Source organism: Bos taurus, chromosome 12, assembly GCF_002263795.3.
Source record: "Bos taurus isolate L1 Dominette 01449 registration number 42190680 breed Hereford chromosome 12, ARS-UCD2.0, whole genome shotgun sequence".
NCBI classification, from domain to species: Eukaryota; Metazoa; Chordata; class Mammalia; order Artiodactyla; family Bovidae; genus Bos; species Bos taurus.
The window spans coordinates 53403500-53421114 of NC_037339.1; the positions used below are offsets into that span (position 1 = coordinate 53403500).

The 17615-nt window shown below is 40.3% G+C and overlaps 1 long non-coding RNA gene across 1 annotated transcript in view; it reads left to right on the forward strand.

The window, feature by feature from the left end:
• Positions 1-1417: 1417 nt before the first annotated feature.
• The window catches only part of LOC132346782 (uncharacterized), a 40236-nt gene continuing 24038 nt past the window's right edge, over positions 1418-17615 (forward strand). Inside the window, exons 1-2 of the long non-coding RNA XR_009496734.1 lie at positions 1418-1596; positions 2813-2945. This is a non-coding gene — a long non-coding RNA (uncharacterized lncRNA). The remainder of the gene's footprint in view (positions 1597-2812; positions 2946-17615) is intronic.

Consider the following 17615-nt stretch of genomic DNA (forward strand, 5'->3'; position numbering starts at 1 on the left):
ATTGGGAAGATCCCCTGGAGAAGGAAATGGCAATCCACTCCAGTATTCTTGCTTGGGAAATCCCATGTACAGAGGGCCTGGTGGGCTATAGTCCATGGGGCTGTGAACAATCAGATATAACTGAGTGCAGCACAGGAATGAATATGCTGGTCACACTTAAAGGATATAAAACTCTCATTTAATCTATTGTGATTAGTTATTACTGAACACTTTAGTGTATTGTAGGGTTTTCCTAGTGAACAAAGCAGAGATGATGGCTGGCCTCATGGGTCTTATAGTACAGAGGGACAGAGAGATTGTTTACATAAATGTCTTCAGTTAGTGTTTTCTCAGTTACTAATCATAAGCCTTCAATGAAAAACAAAATGATTCTACTTTCTATAAGCAAGTTGTATTGAACATAAAGCATTCATTCATTCATTCAAACAATGCATATTGAATGTTCATTATTCAATATTACTTTTAAAGCATGTTTTAAGATCTCTACTTTGTACCAAGTCTTTGCAGGTTTTGGAGACAGCAAACTAAATGATAAACTACTCACAGGTGTTAGAAGGTTTGGAAAGGTCTTCTGGGCATGGTTTCAGCAAGGACACATCACTCTATATGAGGATGCCTAGGAAGAAATGACCTAGAAAGTAGGGTTTGAGCTGTGTCTTTGGAGGGGCTTTTGCCAAATGAGGAATGATGGACCTGACTTAAAAAAGAAAATCATATACAAGAGTGAACCCTGGAAAATGCTCATCTTGCAAAAGAAACTAGTAAATTTGTTCCCCATTTCTTGTTGTATGTCCTTTATCAAGGAAAATGATAAGTAGATGGGAAGCTGTTGATATAAAGGAAATGAAATTGACAATTATTGGAGACATTGCACTTGTTTCTTAGTCCCCCAGATCTGCAAGAGGATGAGAAGTCTTGGGTTCTCCTGTTGGATATTCTGCAGGTAAAGCTGTGTGTCAGGAGAGAAGTTGTAGAAGGTAATCTGAGAGGAAAGCAGAGGAAGGAAGGAGAAAACATTTAGTAAAGGACACCTTCCTATTGAGCATCCCTGGTGGTTCAGATGGTAAAGAATCTGCCTGCAATGTAGGAGACCTGGGTCCGATCCCTGGGTCAGGAATATCCCCTGAAGAAGGGAATGGTTATCTGCTCCAGTATTATAGCTTGGAGAGTCAGACCCGATGGAGTGACTAACACCTTCATTTCTTTCATCTTTCTACCAGACTCAGGAGAACCTGGGCTCTAATGGAGCCCTCTGCCCTTTAAGTGATGGTGCAGGAAGCCTTCTCCAGCTGTTTCATTTCCACTGGTGTATGTGTGCGCCCACTCTGTTGCTCAGTCACTCATTGTGACCTCATGGACTGTAGCCTACCAGGCTCCTCTGTCCATGGAATTTTCCAGGCAAGAATCCTGGGGTGGGTTGCCATTTCCTATTCCAGGGGATCTTCCCAACCCAAGGGATGGAACCAGATCTATTTTGTCTCCTGCATTGGCAGTTGGATTTTGCGTGAAGCTTACATATTGTTGAGAAGGAGACTGAAGCCTAGTGAGGCTGACTGATTTGCTCAAAATCATCTGTCAGAGAGCTTGTGACTGGAGGTAATTGATTCATGGGGCTGTAGTATTGTTTTTTCTTTCTTTTTTTTTGTTTTTTAATTATAATATAATTGCTTTACAACGTGGTGTTAGTTTCTGCTGTACAATGGGGTGACTCAGCTATGTATGTATACATGTACCCGCTCCCTCATGTACCTCCCTCCTGTGCCTCCTCCTCCCCCCACCCCCACTCCCGCAACCCCTTACCACCATTCCACCTCTCTTGGTCATCACAGAGCACCAGGCTGAGCTCCCTGTGCTTAGAGAGCAGGTTCTCACAAGCTATCTATTTTACACACGGGAGTGTGTATACTGTTTTCATTATATCTTTCAATCAAATCTCAGCTCAAGGTATGAAATGATGTTATATGTGAGCGGTTTCTCTGACAATTGGTAATAGCTGTTTCTTACCATCAAAGCCAGTATCCCGCACTAAAGGACAAAACTAGACTTAATGATTGCTGGAAACGGGAGACCACTTGGTTCTCCATTAAACATTTTGCTAAAGAATAAAAATTCATTAATATCACTTCCCTATTTTAATGAGGTGTCTAGATTTTAAAATAGGAAATTTATCAAACTTTTCAAAATTGTTGATTGGTTCTCCATGAAATATTTTGCTGAAGAATAAATACAACCATTTTTAGTTCTCTATTTTAATGAGATTTCTAAATTTTTAAAATAAACATTTCACCATTTGGCAAAATGTTATATAAATTGATTGATAAATCTGCAGTGAATTTATTTAGGAAAAAAAAGTTATTTTTCTACTTTAAGCATTTTGCTGATTTTACAAATGCATTGGAGTTAAATTTATAATTTCCTCCAATCTGTAATTTAGTTGGTGTAGTAATTTGTAGCTGGTGATTTTTCAGTATTTTCTTGACAAGTGTTATTCATATGAAAATGATAGTTTTACTGATGTAGTATAATTTTCCATCAGATGATTTATAAACATATGTGTATACAATGTGTAGACTCCTTATATTTTAAATATTTATGGTATAAATTAGAATTAAGGTAGTTTTCTTCTTTCTCTTAATTAAAAACATGTCAATATTTAAAAGAAAATACAGTAATTGTGGGATAGAGACAATTGTGGGATAGAGACCAGATTCATTACATTTTCTGTGCTGCTCTTAAGGGGTTTTCCATCCTTCTCACCTGCCCCCTTGTCTTTTGTTCAGAGTAATGTATTCTACATTAGTATCCTTTTCAGGCTCTCCCGTGCACCGACTGCCAAAATTACAAGATTAGGTACAATGGGTTTATGTTGTGGACGTCCGTCCACCAGGGACCTAACAAGCTGAGATTGTCAACTTGGACTTAAACCAATGGCCTCAAGCTAAAAGGTAAGTGAAATTTCAGCTGCACTGTAGAACACTTGCAAGCGTGTCTTCATTAAACCAATGATGTTCTCCGAAAGAGAGTTATTTCCAGTCAAAAATACAATTTGGCTCCACTAACAGATGATGTTAAAAAAAAAAAAAACATTTAATAAACAAAAAAAGGCTGAGCCAGATGTCAAGAGGCAGAATGTACCTTGGCACCTTCTGCACCTAGAGATAATCTTCATAAGAAGTGGAGCTTTGTGTGACATCATGTCAGCGACCTCTCGGAAGGATCCTACTTTCTCAATGATAACTAGTCGGGCGGAAGTGTCACTAGTATGATGTCTACTGGGTTTCCATCCTCCCTTCTCTTCTCAAGGACACTTTTGATTTGTTTGGAGCCAGAAAGGAAATACATCTTTCTCTACTCTGTCTAGTGTTTGATTCACTGCAAAGACAGCTGAGGGGATCTTTACTGTAAGTTACTCCTTGTGATTGGATTTGATGTTTCACTTAAAACCATATTTATTCACTTTTCACATATTAGAAAATTCATAGAATGTTCTGGACTGTTGTGGGGACAGCCACCTGTTCATAGTCATTTCAAAATTTACTGTTTGAATACTGAGGCACAAGCTGTAGAGGAAAGCAATTTCAGATGAAAATTGTCTCCTTTTAGATCAAAATACTCCTAGTAAGCATTCTAGGACTATAACTGGATTCACTTTATTAAGGTGGATTTTTAGGCAATATGAAACGCAAGAATATTAGTGGTGAATATTTTGGGTCACTTGAAAATGAGAACATGCAAATCTAAATGTGAGTGAAACTCTGAAATCTGGAAAAAAAATATTAGTCAATTAGCCATACTTACTGGAGATATCTTCCAAAGTTAAGATTTTCAGATTAAACAAAAAACTGTTAAACATAAGGCAATCTCTGATTTTATTATGTTATCTGCTGCATATGCTTTGGGGAATTCAGTTTTGCAGATGACATGAACACTGGGGCTTCTCTTGGCATTTGCTCATTTAATGCTTGCTAACTTATTTTATCTGCTTATTTATTTAAAAGAAAGAAAGAAAAAGGAAGAAGGAGAGTAGGAGGGATGAAGAACTCTTATGAGCCAGGCTGTGCACTAATTTAAACACAAATTCTGTCTTCTATAAACTTAAAGTTTATAGGGAAGACTTGTGTAAACAAAAAATTGTGAGGGTATTAAGTCCAGTTGTAACACGGTTTGGTGCAAAGGGAGTAGAGAAGTGAGACTATTTACTCTGTCCAGATAACAGAAGATTCACACAGAAGATGACCCTAAACAGAGCCTGCAATGATGAAGCGGTGGTTTACAAAATATGTAGGTGGTACCCTCAAGAGACAAAATAATATTAAATAAATAAAAAAGATGGGGCTGAAGTTGTCAACAACAAAAACAAAAATCTTCTCTAACCCCTGTATTCATCTCACCTTGCAGATGTAACTGTTTATGTCTGTCTTTAAGTATTTCTCTATTGCCATATTCTTTTTATATATTCATTTAGTACTGACCCTGCCCTGACCCCTATGTAGGAGGAGAGATATTACCAATTCCTTTCTTTCTTCTCTTACTCCACCTACATCCCCACATTCTTAGTTTTGTCAGACATACATTTCCCTCTTATGTCAAGTTGGATAATATTTCAATATCGTTCTGGGAGCATAATGAAGTCTCCTTCAACTGGTCTAGGTTGTTGTTGTTAGTCACTTGATTATGTTTGACCCTTTGAAACCCCATGGACTGTAGCCTGCCAAGTTCCTCTGTCCATGAAATTCTCCAGGCAAGAACACTGGAGTGGGTAGCCATTCCCTTCTCCAAGGGATCTCCCCGACCCAAGGCTTCCCTGGTGGCTCATCAGGTAAAGAATCCACCTGTAACGAATGAGACACAGGAGATGCGGGTTCAATCCCTGGGTGGGGAAGATCCCCTGGAGCGTGAACTGGCAACCCACTCCCGTATTCTTGCCTGGAGAATCCCATGGACAGAGGAGCCCGGCGGGCTACAGTCCACAGGGTCACAGGACTGAAGACAGAGGACACATGTGAGCACATCATCAGGATTAAGTTAAATATTGTTCACGTCTAAGCCAAATGGTGAGCACTGATTTCAGGACACCCCTGGCCGCTCTAAGGGAAGGATGGTTCTGTGCGTTTCCTTATGCCTCATGGATTGCTTTGTATCATGGCGTTGTCCTAGTTTACTTCTAATATGAGCTATGACATCTCCTCTGGAGTATTTTATTCTTGCAGTTTCTAATCATATATTTTTTTCACACTATTACCCAAATCTTTATTCTCTTTTGTAAGATACACATTCTGTTTGCCCTAACAGTTTCTTGGGAATCACTGTCAAGGCTTTCACATGACCTGAATATGGCTTTCCAAGCTTGATGCACAATTGTTATCCTGGGTTTGTTTGTTTGCTTGTTTTTTCCCCTGTATATGCTGAGTTAGTTCTGCTGTTTACCAAACCTTGTTATTTGTCTTTTTGTGTTTTTTCTGGAGTATATATCAAGTGATGATTTCAGAAAGGGCAATTGGAAGGTGACTATCCTGATTCTGTATTTGTCTGAATATGCTTTGCTTGTCCTTCACACCAATTCACACTTCAGACATAAATTTTGTATTAACTTGTAATGTAACAAGTGACAAAACCTGGCCTGAAACAACATGAATTTATTTATCTTACAGTTTTGTAGGTCAGAAGTCTGAAACAGTTCTCATTGCACTAAAATCAAGGTGTTGGCCAGGCTAGGTTCCATTCTGTAGACTCTATTGGAGAATTTGTTTCCTGATCATTTAGGTTGTTGGCAGAAATCAGTTTCTGTGCATTTAGGACCAAGGTCTCCATTTTCTTGCTGGTTGTTAGTAAACGGAGGGCCATTCCTGGTTTCCAGAAACCACTGCATTCCTGTCGGCTCTTGGCCCCCTGGTTCCATCTTTAAAGGCAGCAGTGGTGGGCTGCATGTCATGTCACATCTCTCTGATCTTTCTTCTATGACATCTGCCTCTGACTCAGCCAGAGAAAATGGTCTTCTAAAAAAGTGGAACCTTTTTACCCTTTGTCCTGTATGGACATTCCAGGATAATCCTCCCCATTTCAAGGTCCATGAATGTAAGCACATCTACAAAGACCCCTTTGCTGTGTAAAGTAATATATTCACAGGTTTTGGAGATTAGCTTGTGAACATCTTTAGGGGCCACTGTTTTGCCTAGGTTTAGAAGCAGCAGCCCTTAGAAATTTAAAGACACTGCTCTTTTTCCTTCCATAGTTGAGTGTTATTGATAGAGAATTTCATGTTGATTTTCTTTTTATTCCCCTGCTGGTAATTTCTTATCTCTCTGGAAGATGTAGGAGTCTATCCTCATGCTTGTCATTCTAACATCCTCAGTATCTAGTTGTGGTCTTTTTTTTTTTTTAAGTTCCTCCTTTTGGTCATCAGAAGGTCCCAGCAGTTAGACTTCTCAGGTCTTTCTTTATGTCAGGGTATTTTTTTTTTCCAGCAGTATTTTTGTGTAGAATTTTTTGAATGAGTGATTATTCTACTTTTCATATCCAGAATTAGGTCTTAGTAACTATTGCACTTAGTAAATATTGATGTGATTGAGAAATGTTTAAGTTGGGCATATAGATTTGGCTGTCAGGAGCATAAAGAAACAGAATGTGAATATATTATGAAGAGATAAAAACCCAAGGAAGAAACCAAGAACACTTCAATTTAAGGTTAAACAGAGGAAAGGGAAGAAAGGGCCAGTTATCTTGTGAAAGGGCAACATTAAACAGGAAATTGATTCTGGTGGAATTCCTGTCCCCACAAATACCCAGTTCTCCCTTTGAGTTTTAGAATTATACTTCATTTTTAAGAAATATATACTTTTCCCTGATCTGATAAAAGGAATTTTTTAAGATTGCATAGTTTGCAACTGCTCTGTAAACTATAAAGTGCCAGAATGTTAATGTGATTGCTATTATCTCAGATGCTTTCATTCTTTCTATAGATAATAACGTTTCTGTTTTTTAACATTATTGAGGAATAATAGACAAATACAACTGTATTCATTCAAAGTGTACTGTGATGATGTGATATAAATATACATTGTGGAACGATTATCACAATCATGATAATTAACACACCCAACACCTCACATAGTTAACTTGTGTTTGTGTTTTGATGTGCATGTGTGTGTTGAGGATGCTCAAGATCTACTCTCTTAGCAACTTTCAAGTCTACACTATCATATTATTAACTATCGTCACCACTCTGTTCCTTAGAACCAGTATTTCTTATGAGTCAAATTAAGCCTCAATTATCCCAGGTCTTTTTTTTTTTTTCTCCCTACTTTCACTTGCCTTAGTACTTTGGTTACATCATATCTTAAATATTTACTGTGTACCCTATCAATAAGATTTATACAAGGTCCTGCGGCTGCTGCTGCTAAGTCACTTCAGTCGTGTCCGACTCTGTGCGACCCCATGGATGGCAGACCACCAGGCACCCCGTCCCTGGGATTCTCCAGGCAAGAACACTGGAGTGGGTTGCCATTTCCTTCTCCAATGCATGAAAGTGAAAAGTGAAAGTGAAGTCACTCAGTCGTGTCCGACTCTAGTGAACCCATGGACTGCAGCCTACCAGGCTCCTCCATCCATGGGATTTTCTAGGCAAAAGTACTGGAGTGGGGTGCCACTGCCTTCTCCATACAAGATCCTAGGAAGGTGATATTTGAAACTGAGATTCCAACTCCAAAAAGGAAAAAAAAATTGAGATAATTGTTGCCTGTTTGAAAACGTTGAAGGAGAAAAAAATTTACTTAAAAATACTCTTCATTTCGATGCCACCTGAGCATGGATAATCATTGCTGCTCAGTATGGTGGAGACATAACAAGTGTTCAGCCCTCTCCCTACAGGACAGTGGTAAACAGTCCCTACCATTTCAACAGATGAATATTTTTGCAACGCTGGCCCCAAATAACTACTTTTATCCAGAGTCAGTCTTCTTGTTCTGGTGATTACAATAGCAAGGTAGAGAAAATAACTAGGGGCTGCTGTACAAACTAACATTGTAATGAAGATCTAAATTTGCTCATTATCCCTTGAAATAGCAGTTAGAAGGTACAGGGGGGCGTGATATTGCTGTTCTTTTGCGTACTCTGCAAGGAGAAGGAAGCAATTTGAATAAAATATCTGACAAATAAACTGTCGAGAATTTGTCAGAAGTATGTTTGTGGTCTCTGCAGGAAGTCTGTGAGAAGAGCTGAAGGCCTGTAATGATGAGGAAATCTTTGCCCCAGTCTCCGATACATGGTGGGAGCACATCTTTTCTAGAACTCTGCCTGTATCTTGCATACCCTAAGGGGCCACTCCTGCCCATCCTCAAGCCTAGCCAGCGAGCTCAAAACCAAAAGATTCCTCTGAAGGGGTTATTTAAGATGTGGTGAATTTTCCTATATGACTCATAAATACTTTGTACCCAGATTTGGTGATCTGTGTAATCTATGCCTGAACCAATCATTTATTTTCAAGTATATTTATAGTCTCCACTCACCAAAAAGAACTGAAAAATATAAAGCTGCCTCTAAAGAGAATCATACAAATGGCTTACTATTTTCAAGGCTACATTTTAAATAAGCAGCATTCACTCTTGCATTAAGTTACTCTGAAATTTAAAATCCAGTGGAATAGTGAGTCTTAGTTGCTCAGTCATGTCTGACTCTTTGTGACCCCGTGGACTGTAGCCTGCCAGGCTCCTCTATCCATGGAATTCTCCAGACAAAAATACTGGAGTGGGTTGCTATTCCCTTCTTCAGGTTTCTTCACAACCTAAAGACCAAACTCGGGTCTCCTCCATTGCAGGTAGATTCTTTACCATCTGAGCCACTAGGGACCTCCCCCACCCCATTCCCAGAGAAATACGTGTATGTTAAAAGTTTATTGTGATTTTTTAAACTTAAAAATGTTAAAGATTTGGTTAAAATAACTTTTTAAAGAACTATTCAAATTTATTTAAAATTATCTCATGGTCTTAAGGTCACGAGTTGAAATATCTACACAAACAATCCAAAAGAAATTGCATCTGATTTAAATAAAAGGAGGGAAAGAGGAGTGGTTACAACGTAACATGCCTTAACATGCGATAAAATAAATATATCTTTCACCACTCTGAAGCAGGAAGTGAGATACGAATTTGAAGTTCCTTCATGAAGAGTAGCTATTCCGTTTCCTTGAGACTTAAAACTTTGCCCCAGGCGGGTTCTTTACCACTAGCGCCACCTGAGAAAAGGCAGTTAAGAATATGGGAATTATGGGGAACTTTTGAACATGATCTGGTGACCTGAAAGTAAAGAGTTCTCTGAAATGAACCAACAACCTCTGATAAGAAAGCTTTCCCAAGATCTCCAGACCAGACCTGTTGGAGTTTTGTCGTCAGGTCCTTGACAATGACTTAACAATTCAGATGATTCCAATTTCTTTGATCTTGACAGTACATGAACCTTAGATGAAGACCGCCTGGGTATGCTCCCTCTTGCCCTTTGTTACTCAAATGTGACCTCTGCAGCCTTGCTCTTTCTTGACCATGTGAAGACACAGAATAGGCAGATATCTATAAAACAGGAAGACTTCCCTCAGCAGACCCTGACCCTGACAGCACCCTGATCTTGGGATTCCAGCCGCCAGAACTGTGAAAAATTAATTTCTAGTGATTAACTATCCAGCGGTGGCTCAGATGGTAAAGAATCTGCCTGCCATGTGGGAAACCCAGGTTCAATCCCTGGATCAGGAAGATTCCCCTGGAGAAGGAAATGGCAACCCACCCTTGTCTTCTTACTTGGAGAATCCCATGGACAGAGGAGCCTGGTGGGCTACAGCCCATGGTGTCGCGAAGAGTAGGACACGAGTGAACGACTAATATTTTCACTTTCACTAGTGTTTTGTGATGGCAGCCTGAACTAAGACAGTGAGGAAACAAAAAGGGGTTTGGCTCATCCACCGTTGGTGGAACGGGCTCCTTACAAGTCTAATGAGCGCTCTTCCAGGGCACAGCAGCTCCTTCAGCAAGTGCTGACCAGGCACCTGCTTGAACCTTGGTTGAATCCCCATGATATAGATTTGATGGTCTGCACTGCCTTGGGATCTAGGCAGTTCAGTAAAGGTACCAGTTTATCCTAGAAGTAAATCAAGAGGAAGATAGATTACTATCGTATGTGTGTATGTGTGTGTGTTTACTCTATTGAACATTTTAATAGTGTTGAGGGAGGGGGATGAATATCTTTGACAGTATATTTCCAATTCCTAATAACCTGAGTGCATTTTTCCATATTTTCAGAGTAGTTGTCTCTTTTCTGAAAAGTTTTCCATATATTACTATGATAGTCTGGTGCCAAATTGGCATTTAAGGGGGTAAATTTAGCAGAGTATAGTTAGGGACCTCCCTGATGGTCCAGTGGTTAAGAATCCCCCTTCCAATGCAGGGGATATGGGTTCGATCCCTGATCTGGGAACTAAGATCCCAAAAGCTGTGGAGCAGGTAGGCTCATGTGCTGTAACTAGAGAAGCCCGTGTGCCAAAACTCGAGAAAGCCCACACATAGCAACCTGTGCAGCCAAAAACTTGAAAAGAAAAAAAAAAGGGTATGGTTATGTCTCCCCCAGATTCTGTCTGTAAATCATATCGCCAAGTGACGTGTGGGACCCATTGCTTCCACAGCTAAGGAGGATCTGCCTTTCCAGCCTAGATGCTGTATGGCTGACAAACAGGGAAATATCGCACAGGGATAGTTATGCATGGAAGGTCTGCAGCAAAAGACATAAAATAAGTTTTTCTTCTTTTAATCCCTATATAAATAATATAAATGATTATAACACAATACCATAGCTAAACACCACCACATATAGCAAGGAAAAAGGCATAGAGCACATAGCTTTTGAATACGCATCTCTTTTGAATAGGCCTGGCTCTATTCTCTATTTATTTAAAACCCAAGTCTCATGGTTTCAGTGTTACTGTAAAGATTCCAAAGAATCTGCTTACTACAGCCCTCTCTTTGTTGTTGTTTTAGTTGCTAAGTTGTGTCTGACTCTTTGGCAACTCCATGGACTCCTCTGTCCATTAGATTCTCCAGGCAAGAATACTGAAGTGGGTTTCCATTTCCTTCTCCAGGGGATCTTCCTGACTCACGGATTGAAACCATGTCTCCCTCATTGACAGGTGGATTCTTTACCACTGAGCCACCAGGGCAGCCCAATACTCCTCTCTTAATCTTAAACTATTGACACAATATAGTCTACAACTGCTCAAGAAGTGGGCATCCTTTGAATTTATACCATCTAAACAATCAATCTCAGGCTTCCCAGGTGACTCGGTGGTAAAGAAACCGCCTGCCAATGCAGGACCCAGAGGAAACATGGGTTTGATCCCTGGGTCGGGAAGATCCCCTGAAGGAGGAAACGGCAACCCACTCCAGTATTCTTGCTGGAAGAATCCCACGGTCCACAGTGTCTCAGAGAGTCTAACTCCACTGAGTGCCAGAGCATGCACCAAACAATTAACCTCATGGTCTAGCAAAACCTGAAGTGAGACAGTTCACACAGGATGAACTTCAATCCAGCTGTTTGCAGAGTGTGCAAAACCGTGTCTGATACACACACACACATAAACAGCCTTCGGAATAAAATAACACAGGCCATTTAGTCTTATTGTCTTGCTGCTTGAATTATGAAATCATGTGTGATTAAGCCTAGTTTTGAAAGTGTTCAGTGGAAGCCTGTTTTTGGGGTCTCTGACAATGGGACCATTTAGCTGCTGACCACGGCTCAACTCATGGAGCTTTGGAGCTGTTCAGCACCAATCCCTTCTTATTCTATGGCAGACACTGAAGATGCCACTGTGTCACACATGTTTCCAATTAATCCCCTGCCAGGCTCTCTGACTGAATTACACTATCACTGATATGTTTTAAAGGCTTAACTAATTTGAAGCATAGTCATAGGTTAAACACTGTTGAGTCCTCAAACACGAAATATATGTTTAACATAAACAGATCATTTTGCAGATACTAACATGGCTAATGGGGCGCTAACATAAGGGGAGGTAAATACCTTTGTCTTATTTTGTTCTTATACCCAAAACATTATAGCACCCATTCTTTTAATAGTAAAATTAAGGTACAAGGAGAATTCTCCATTTATTACAGTATAGACAAACAATCTGAATAATTCAGGCTGTGTTTACAGAGCCCAAAGTGAGGTTCAGATTTCATAAATATTCATGATTAGTGTGGGTAAGCCATCCAGATAATTCAGAAGCCGTCCTATCCCTGAATGGTCCAATTTGCTAGTAGAGAGGAAGCCAATTTGCCAGATAATTATGATGTCTCTACTTTACTGCTAAGTATGGAACCAAAGAGGAGAAAATACCTCTTTGGTTTTTATCTTAATTCAGATGGTTGTTTCAATCTGATTATGTGAAATTAGGTGGATTTAGTCAAAACAGAGATTATTCAAATTCCTGGCCTCTGCTTAAACATGGTGTTTCTCTTTGCCTCCATTTTTGTATTCTCCCTTTCTGCCTTTGGTATGGACAGTGTGCAAGAGAAATTGGCACTTAGGAAAGTTAATTTCCTGTGATTTTATCCAATTAGGTTATTGAGCACCTGGTGATACTGTTACACAGAAGGCAGGGACACTCTCTACTTGGGGAAATTGAATGGTTTTCTTTACGAGGACATTCCCCCGAAATAGGTCAACTTTTAATTATAAGAAGCTTTGGCTACCTGATGCCAAAGAGCAGGCTGATTGGAAAAGACCCTGATGCTGAAAAAGGAAGAGGAGAAGGGGGCAACAGAGGATGAAATTATTTGATGGTATCTCTGACTCAATGGACATGAGTTTGAGCAAATTCAGGGAGATTGTAAAGGACAGGGAAGCCTAGAGTGCTGCAGTCCATGGGGTCACAAAGAGACACAACTTAGCAACTGAACTGAACTGAACTGAGAAGGAGGTAACAGAATGGCATTCAAGATTTAGGCCACCATTTTATTTTATTTATTTACTTTTTAATTGTACCAATTTTTATTTCAATTCACTTCTATAATAGGTAGTATTTTTTTTAGTAATCAAATTTGACAACCAAGAAAATTATGCTACAAAACAAGTAAATAGAGCACCACCTCTTAATTCCAAATATACTGCCTCTATTTTCCACTGGGAATTGCTCTTAGCTATGAAGTATATTCGGAGAAGGCAATGGCACCCCACTCCAGTACTCTTGCCTGGAAAATCCCATGGACAGAGGAGCCTGGTAGGCTGCAGTCCATGGGGTAGCTAAGAGTCGGACATGACTGAGCGACTTCACTTTTACTCTTTACTTGCATGCATTGGAGAAGGAAATGGCAACCCACTCCAGTGTTCTTGCTTGGAGAATCCCAGGGATGGGGGAGCCTGGTGGGCTGCTGTCTATGGCATCACATAGAGTTGGACACGACTGAAGCGACTTAGCAGCAGTAGCAGCATGAAGTATATTGGGCTTCCCTGGTAGCTCAGGTGGTAAAGAATCCACTTGCAGGACAAGAGACCCTGGTTTGACTCCTGGATTGGGAGGACCCCCTGGCATGGGATAGACTACCCACTCCAGTATTCTCAGGCTTCCCTGGTGGCTCAGACGATAAAAAAAATCTGCCAGCAATGAAGAAGACCTGGGCTCAATCCCTGGGCTGGGAAGATCCCCTGGAGGAGGGCATGGCCACCCACTCCAACTACTGCCAACTACTACTTGGAGAATCCTCGTGGACAGAGAAGCCAGTCCATGGGGTCTCAAAGAGCCGGACATGACTAAATGACCAAGCGTAGCATAGCACAGCATGAAGGATATTATCAAGATCCTGTAGGCCACCATTTTAAAATCTTTGTCCTTCTACTTATCTCTATTACTGCTTCTTTTAATAAATCTATTTAGTAGCTAGAAAGAGAAAGTAGCTATACAAGAGAAAAAACTGATGCGAAATTATTGGTGGAAAACAGCAGGAAGGAAATTGTTTAATATGACAATGAAAAGAACTGCAAAAGCAGTTCTCAGAGTCAGACCCTGTGTTGTGTTTTGAACACGTCAGTGAATGTTGTTCTCAGGTGGAAACTTGACTTTCCAGAAACTGTCAGTTTTGCAGAGCTTTCCTTCCAAAGCTCTGAGTTTCACAAGCAACTCCTCTGTTTTATCTAGTGTCTATCAAGAAGCTGTTGCCACAATAGCATAGAGCTAGGCAGTCTGACATATTAGGGTGGGTCAGAGCTTTCAAAACACTCCTCCTTCTAAGGACGCAGAAAAGTTGGCAGAAATGCAGGGACAGCATCAGGCCGCTCTGTCTGCTTCCACAGAAGGTGACAAAACTCTGCCATTTTCATCCACGAGAAAGTCTGGTTGAGCCTTCAATACCCATTTTTTTGCCAGAAGAACTTCCGCTGGTTTGTCTGGATTTTGCATCTTCAGCAGTGATCAGAATAGGGCTCTCTTAACAAATCTATAGAAGGGTGTCTGTTTTATTTTCACAAAATTCAGAATCACTGTTTGAAATTGGTCATGATAAAGGAGTGAGTATGGGGTAGAGGGCAAGGTAGCAGTGCAAAGCATGCAAAGGAACAAGGGGGACTTCCCCAATGGTACAGTGGATAAGGATCCACCTGCCAATTCAGGGAATTGATCCCTGGTTCAGGAAGATCCCATGGAGCAACTCAGCCAGTGTGCCACAGCTCCCGAAGCCCCTGCACCCTAGGGCTCGTGCTCTGCAACAAGAGAAGCCACCACAATGAGAACTCTGTGCACCGCAATGATACAGTAGCCTCTACTCACTGCGACTAGAGAAAAACTTGCATCAACGAAGACTGGGCACCACCAAAAATAAAAATAAATAACATTAAAAAAAAAAAAAGAACAAGAGGAAGGCAGTAGGGCAGGTAAACTGGAGTGATATATCCACTTTGGCAATACTTTGTTTATATCTCTGTTTGACTCTACAGAGGAAAGCTCCTTGAGAACAGGAACCATTTCTTATTTGTATTTGCAATTACTGCATCCTGCTTAGGGAAGTGAGATATTCCCACCCCTCTGCCCACCTTCCCCATTACTGTCTTTCTCTCTCTCGTCCCCATCAGCCAAAATGTTGCTTCTGTGTTTAGTTCACAGCATGGCGGGGCCATATTGATCAGAAGCTGGGGTCACTGATCACACTCATTTGTTGGGTTAGGAAATTAAATGAACCCAGATCAGTGAACACTAACAGAATGGCTAGAAGGGATGAGAAGTCAGTGCCTTGAAGCCTAGTAGATAAATATTTCAAATGACAACGAGCAGTGTATTTATATTTGCTAGATATGAACCTCTAGCCAGATACATGGAATCACTGATTGAAATATGTCCAGATTGTATAAATTCCCTATTAAATATGTAAAGACCAATTTTGAAGATAACTTTTTTAAATTCTTAGATTTGTTGCTAGTATACATATAGAGATGTCAGAAACAAGTATTTTGCTAATGTTTTCATTCGTTAATTAACATATTTATCAAGAGCTGACTTTCATCCCTTCATTTACTCCCTGATCTGTTCCATGCAGAAATTAATGTTCTGGGTATCGTTTGATGCTCTGCAGACGCATCAAGCTAGACTGCAGCTACTCTCAGAAAAGACTGGCATCATGGGTGTGCAACCTGTGTCATTTCACAATGCCTCACACTCAGGAGAAACCCACTCTTGGCTTAATGCTCTGTCATCATTGTCTGGAAAGTCTTAGAAAATTTTTAATGAGGGGCATCACATTTTCATTTTCCACCAGGACCCCCAAAGTACATAGCTGGTCCTGCTTTCAGAGTCAAGATGATGGCATCTCATGATGAGGAAATTCAGGTTGTCTGAAGGTCAAGGAACCACAGTCCAAACATTCCTTAAAAAGCCATTGGATAATAAGGATATAGGCAGTCCATAGGCATATCTTGACTCTCAGTATTCAGAAACTAGTATACTCTGAGATTAGCCAGGTATCAGGTAAGAAGGTTATGAAATATGAGAACCAGAAAGTTTTGGAAAAGACACTGACTCAAGGAAAAGTCCAAACTCCCAGATATGTCAACTTTGGAACCTGTAAAAATTAAATGAAAAAAGAATCCATATGAGGAAGGCATGGTCTCTGAAGTGGTTCCATTACCCTTTTATTTGTTTTATTTTAAAATTATTTTAAAACCATCTACTTCTGCTTCATTGACTACATTGAAGCTTTTGACTGTGTGGATCACAATGAACTGTGGAAAACTGTTAAAGAGATGGGAATACCAGACCACCTTACCTTCCTCCTGAGGAACCTGCATTCAGGTCAAGAAGCAACAGTTAGAACTGGACATGGAACAATGGACTGGTTCCAATTTGGGAAAGGAGTATGTCAAAGCTGTGTGTTTTCATTCTGCTTATTTAACTTATATGCAGAGTACATCAGGGGAAATGCCAGGCTGGATGAAACACAAGCTGGAATCAAGATTTCAGGGAGAAATATCGATAACCTCAGATATACAGTTGACATCAGGCTTATGGTAGAAAGTGAAAAGGAATTAAAGAACCTGTTGATGAAATTGGAAGAGGAGAGTGAAAAAGCTAGTTTAAAACTTAACATTCAGAAAACTAAGAACGTGGAAACTGGCCCCTCTCAAGGACTCTTGAGAGTCCCTTGGACTGAAAGGAGATCAGACCAGTCAATCTGAATATTGAATTCAGGGCTGAATAAAAACAATCAGCCCTGAATATTCATTGGAAGGACTGAATCAATAACCTCAGATACTCAGATGACACCACCCTTATGCAAGAAAGTGAAGAAGAACTAAAGAGCCTCTTGATGAAAGTGAAAGAGGAGAGTGAAAAAGTTGACTTAAAACTCAACATTCAGAAAACTAAGATCATGGCATCTGGCCCCATCACTTCATGGTGAATAGATGGGGAAACAATGGAAACAGTGACAGACTTTAGTTTTAGTTTTTTGGACTCCAAAATCACTGCCGATGGTGACTGCAGCCATGAAATTAAAAGATGGTTGCTCCTTGGAAGAAAAGCTATGACCAACCTAGACAGCATATTAAAAAGCAGAGACATTACTTTGCTGACAAAAGTCTGTCTAGTCAAATCTATGTTTATTCCAATAGTCATGTACAGATGTGAGAGTTGGACAGTAAAAAAGGCTGAGCACTGAAGAATTGATGCCTTCGAACTGTGGTGTTGGAGAAGACTCTTGAGAGTCCCTTGGACTGCAAGGAGATCCAACCCGTCAATCCTAAAGGAAGTCAGTCCTGAATATTCATTGGAAGGAATGATGCTGAAGCTGAAACTCTAATATTTTGTTTACCTGTTGCGAAGAACTGACTCATTGGAAAAGACCTTGATCCCAGGAAATATTGAAGGCAGGAGGAGAAGGGAATGACAGAGGTTGAGATGGTTGGATGGCATCACCTATTCTATGGACATGAGTTTGAATAAGCTCCAGGAGTTGGTGATGGACAGGGAGGGCTGGCGTGCTGCAGTCCATGGGGTCGCAAAGAGTCGGACATGACTGAGCGACTGAACTGAAAGATCTTTTTTTACAATTACTTTGTCCAAACTAGAATACACTTAAGTTTTGCCTCTGTTTGAT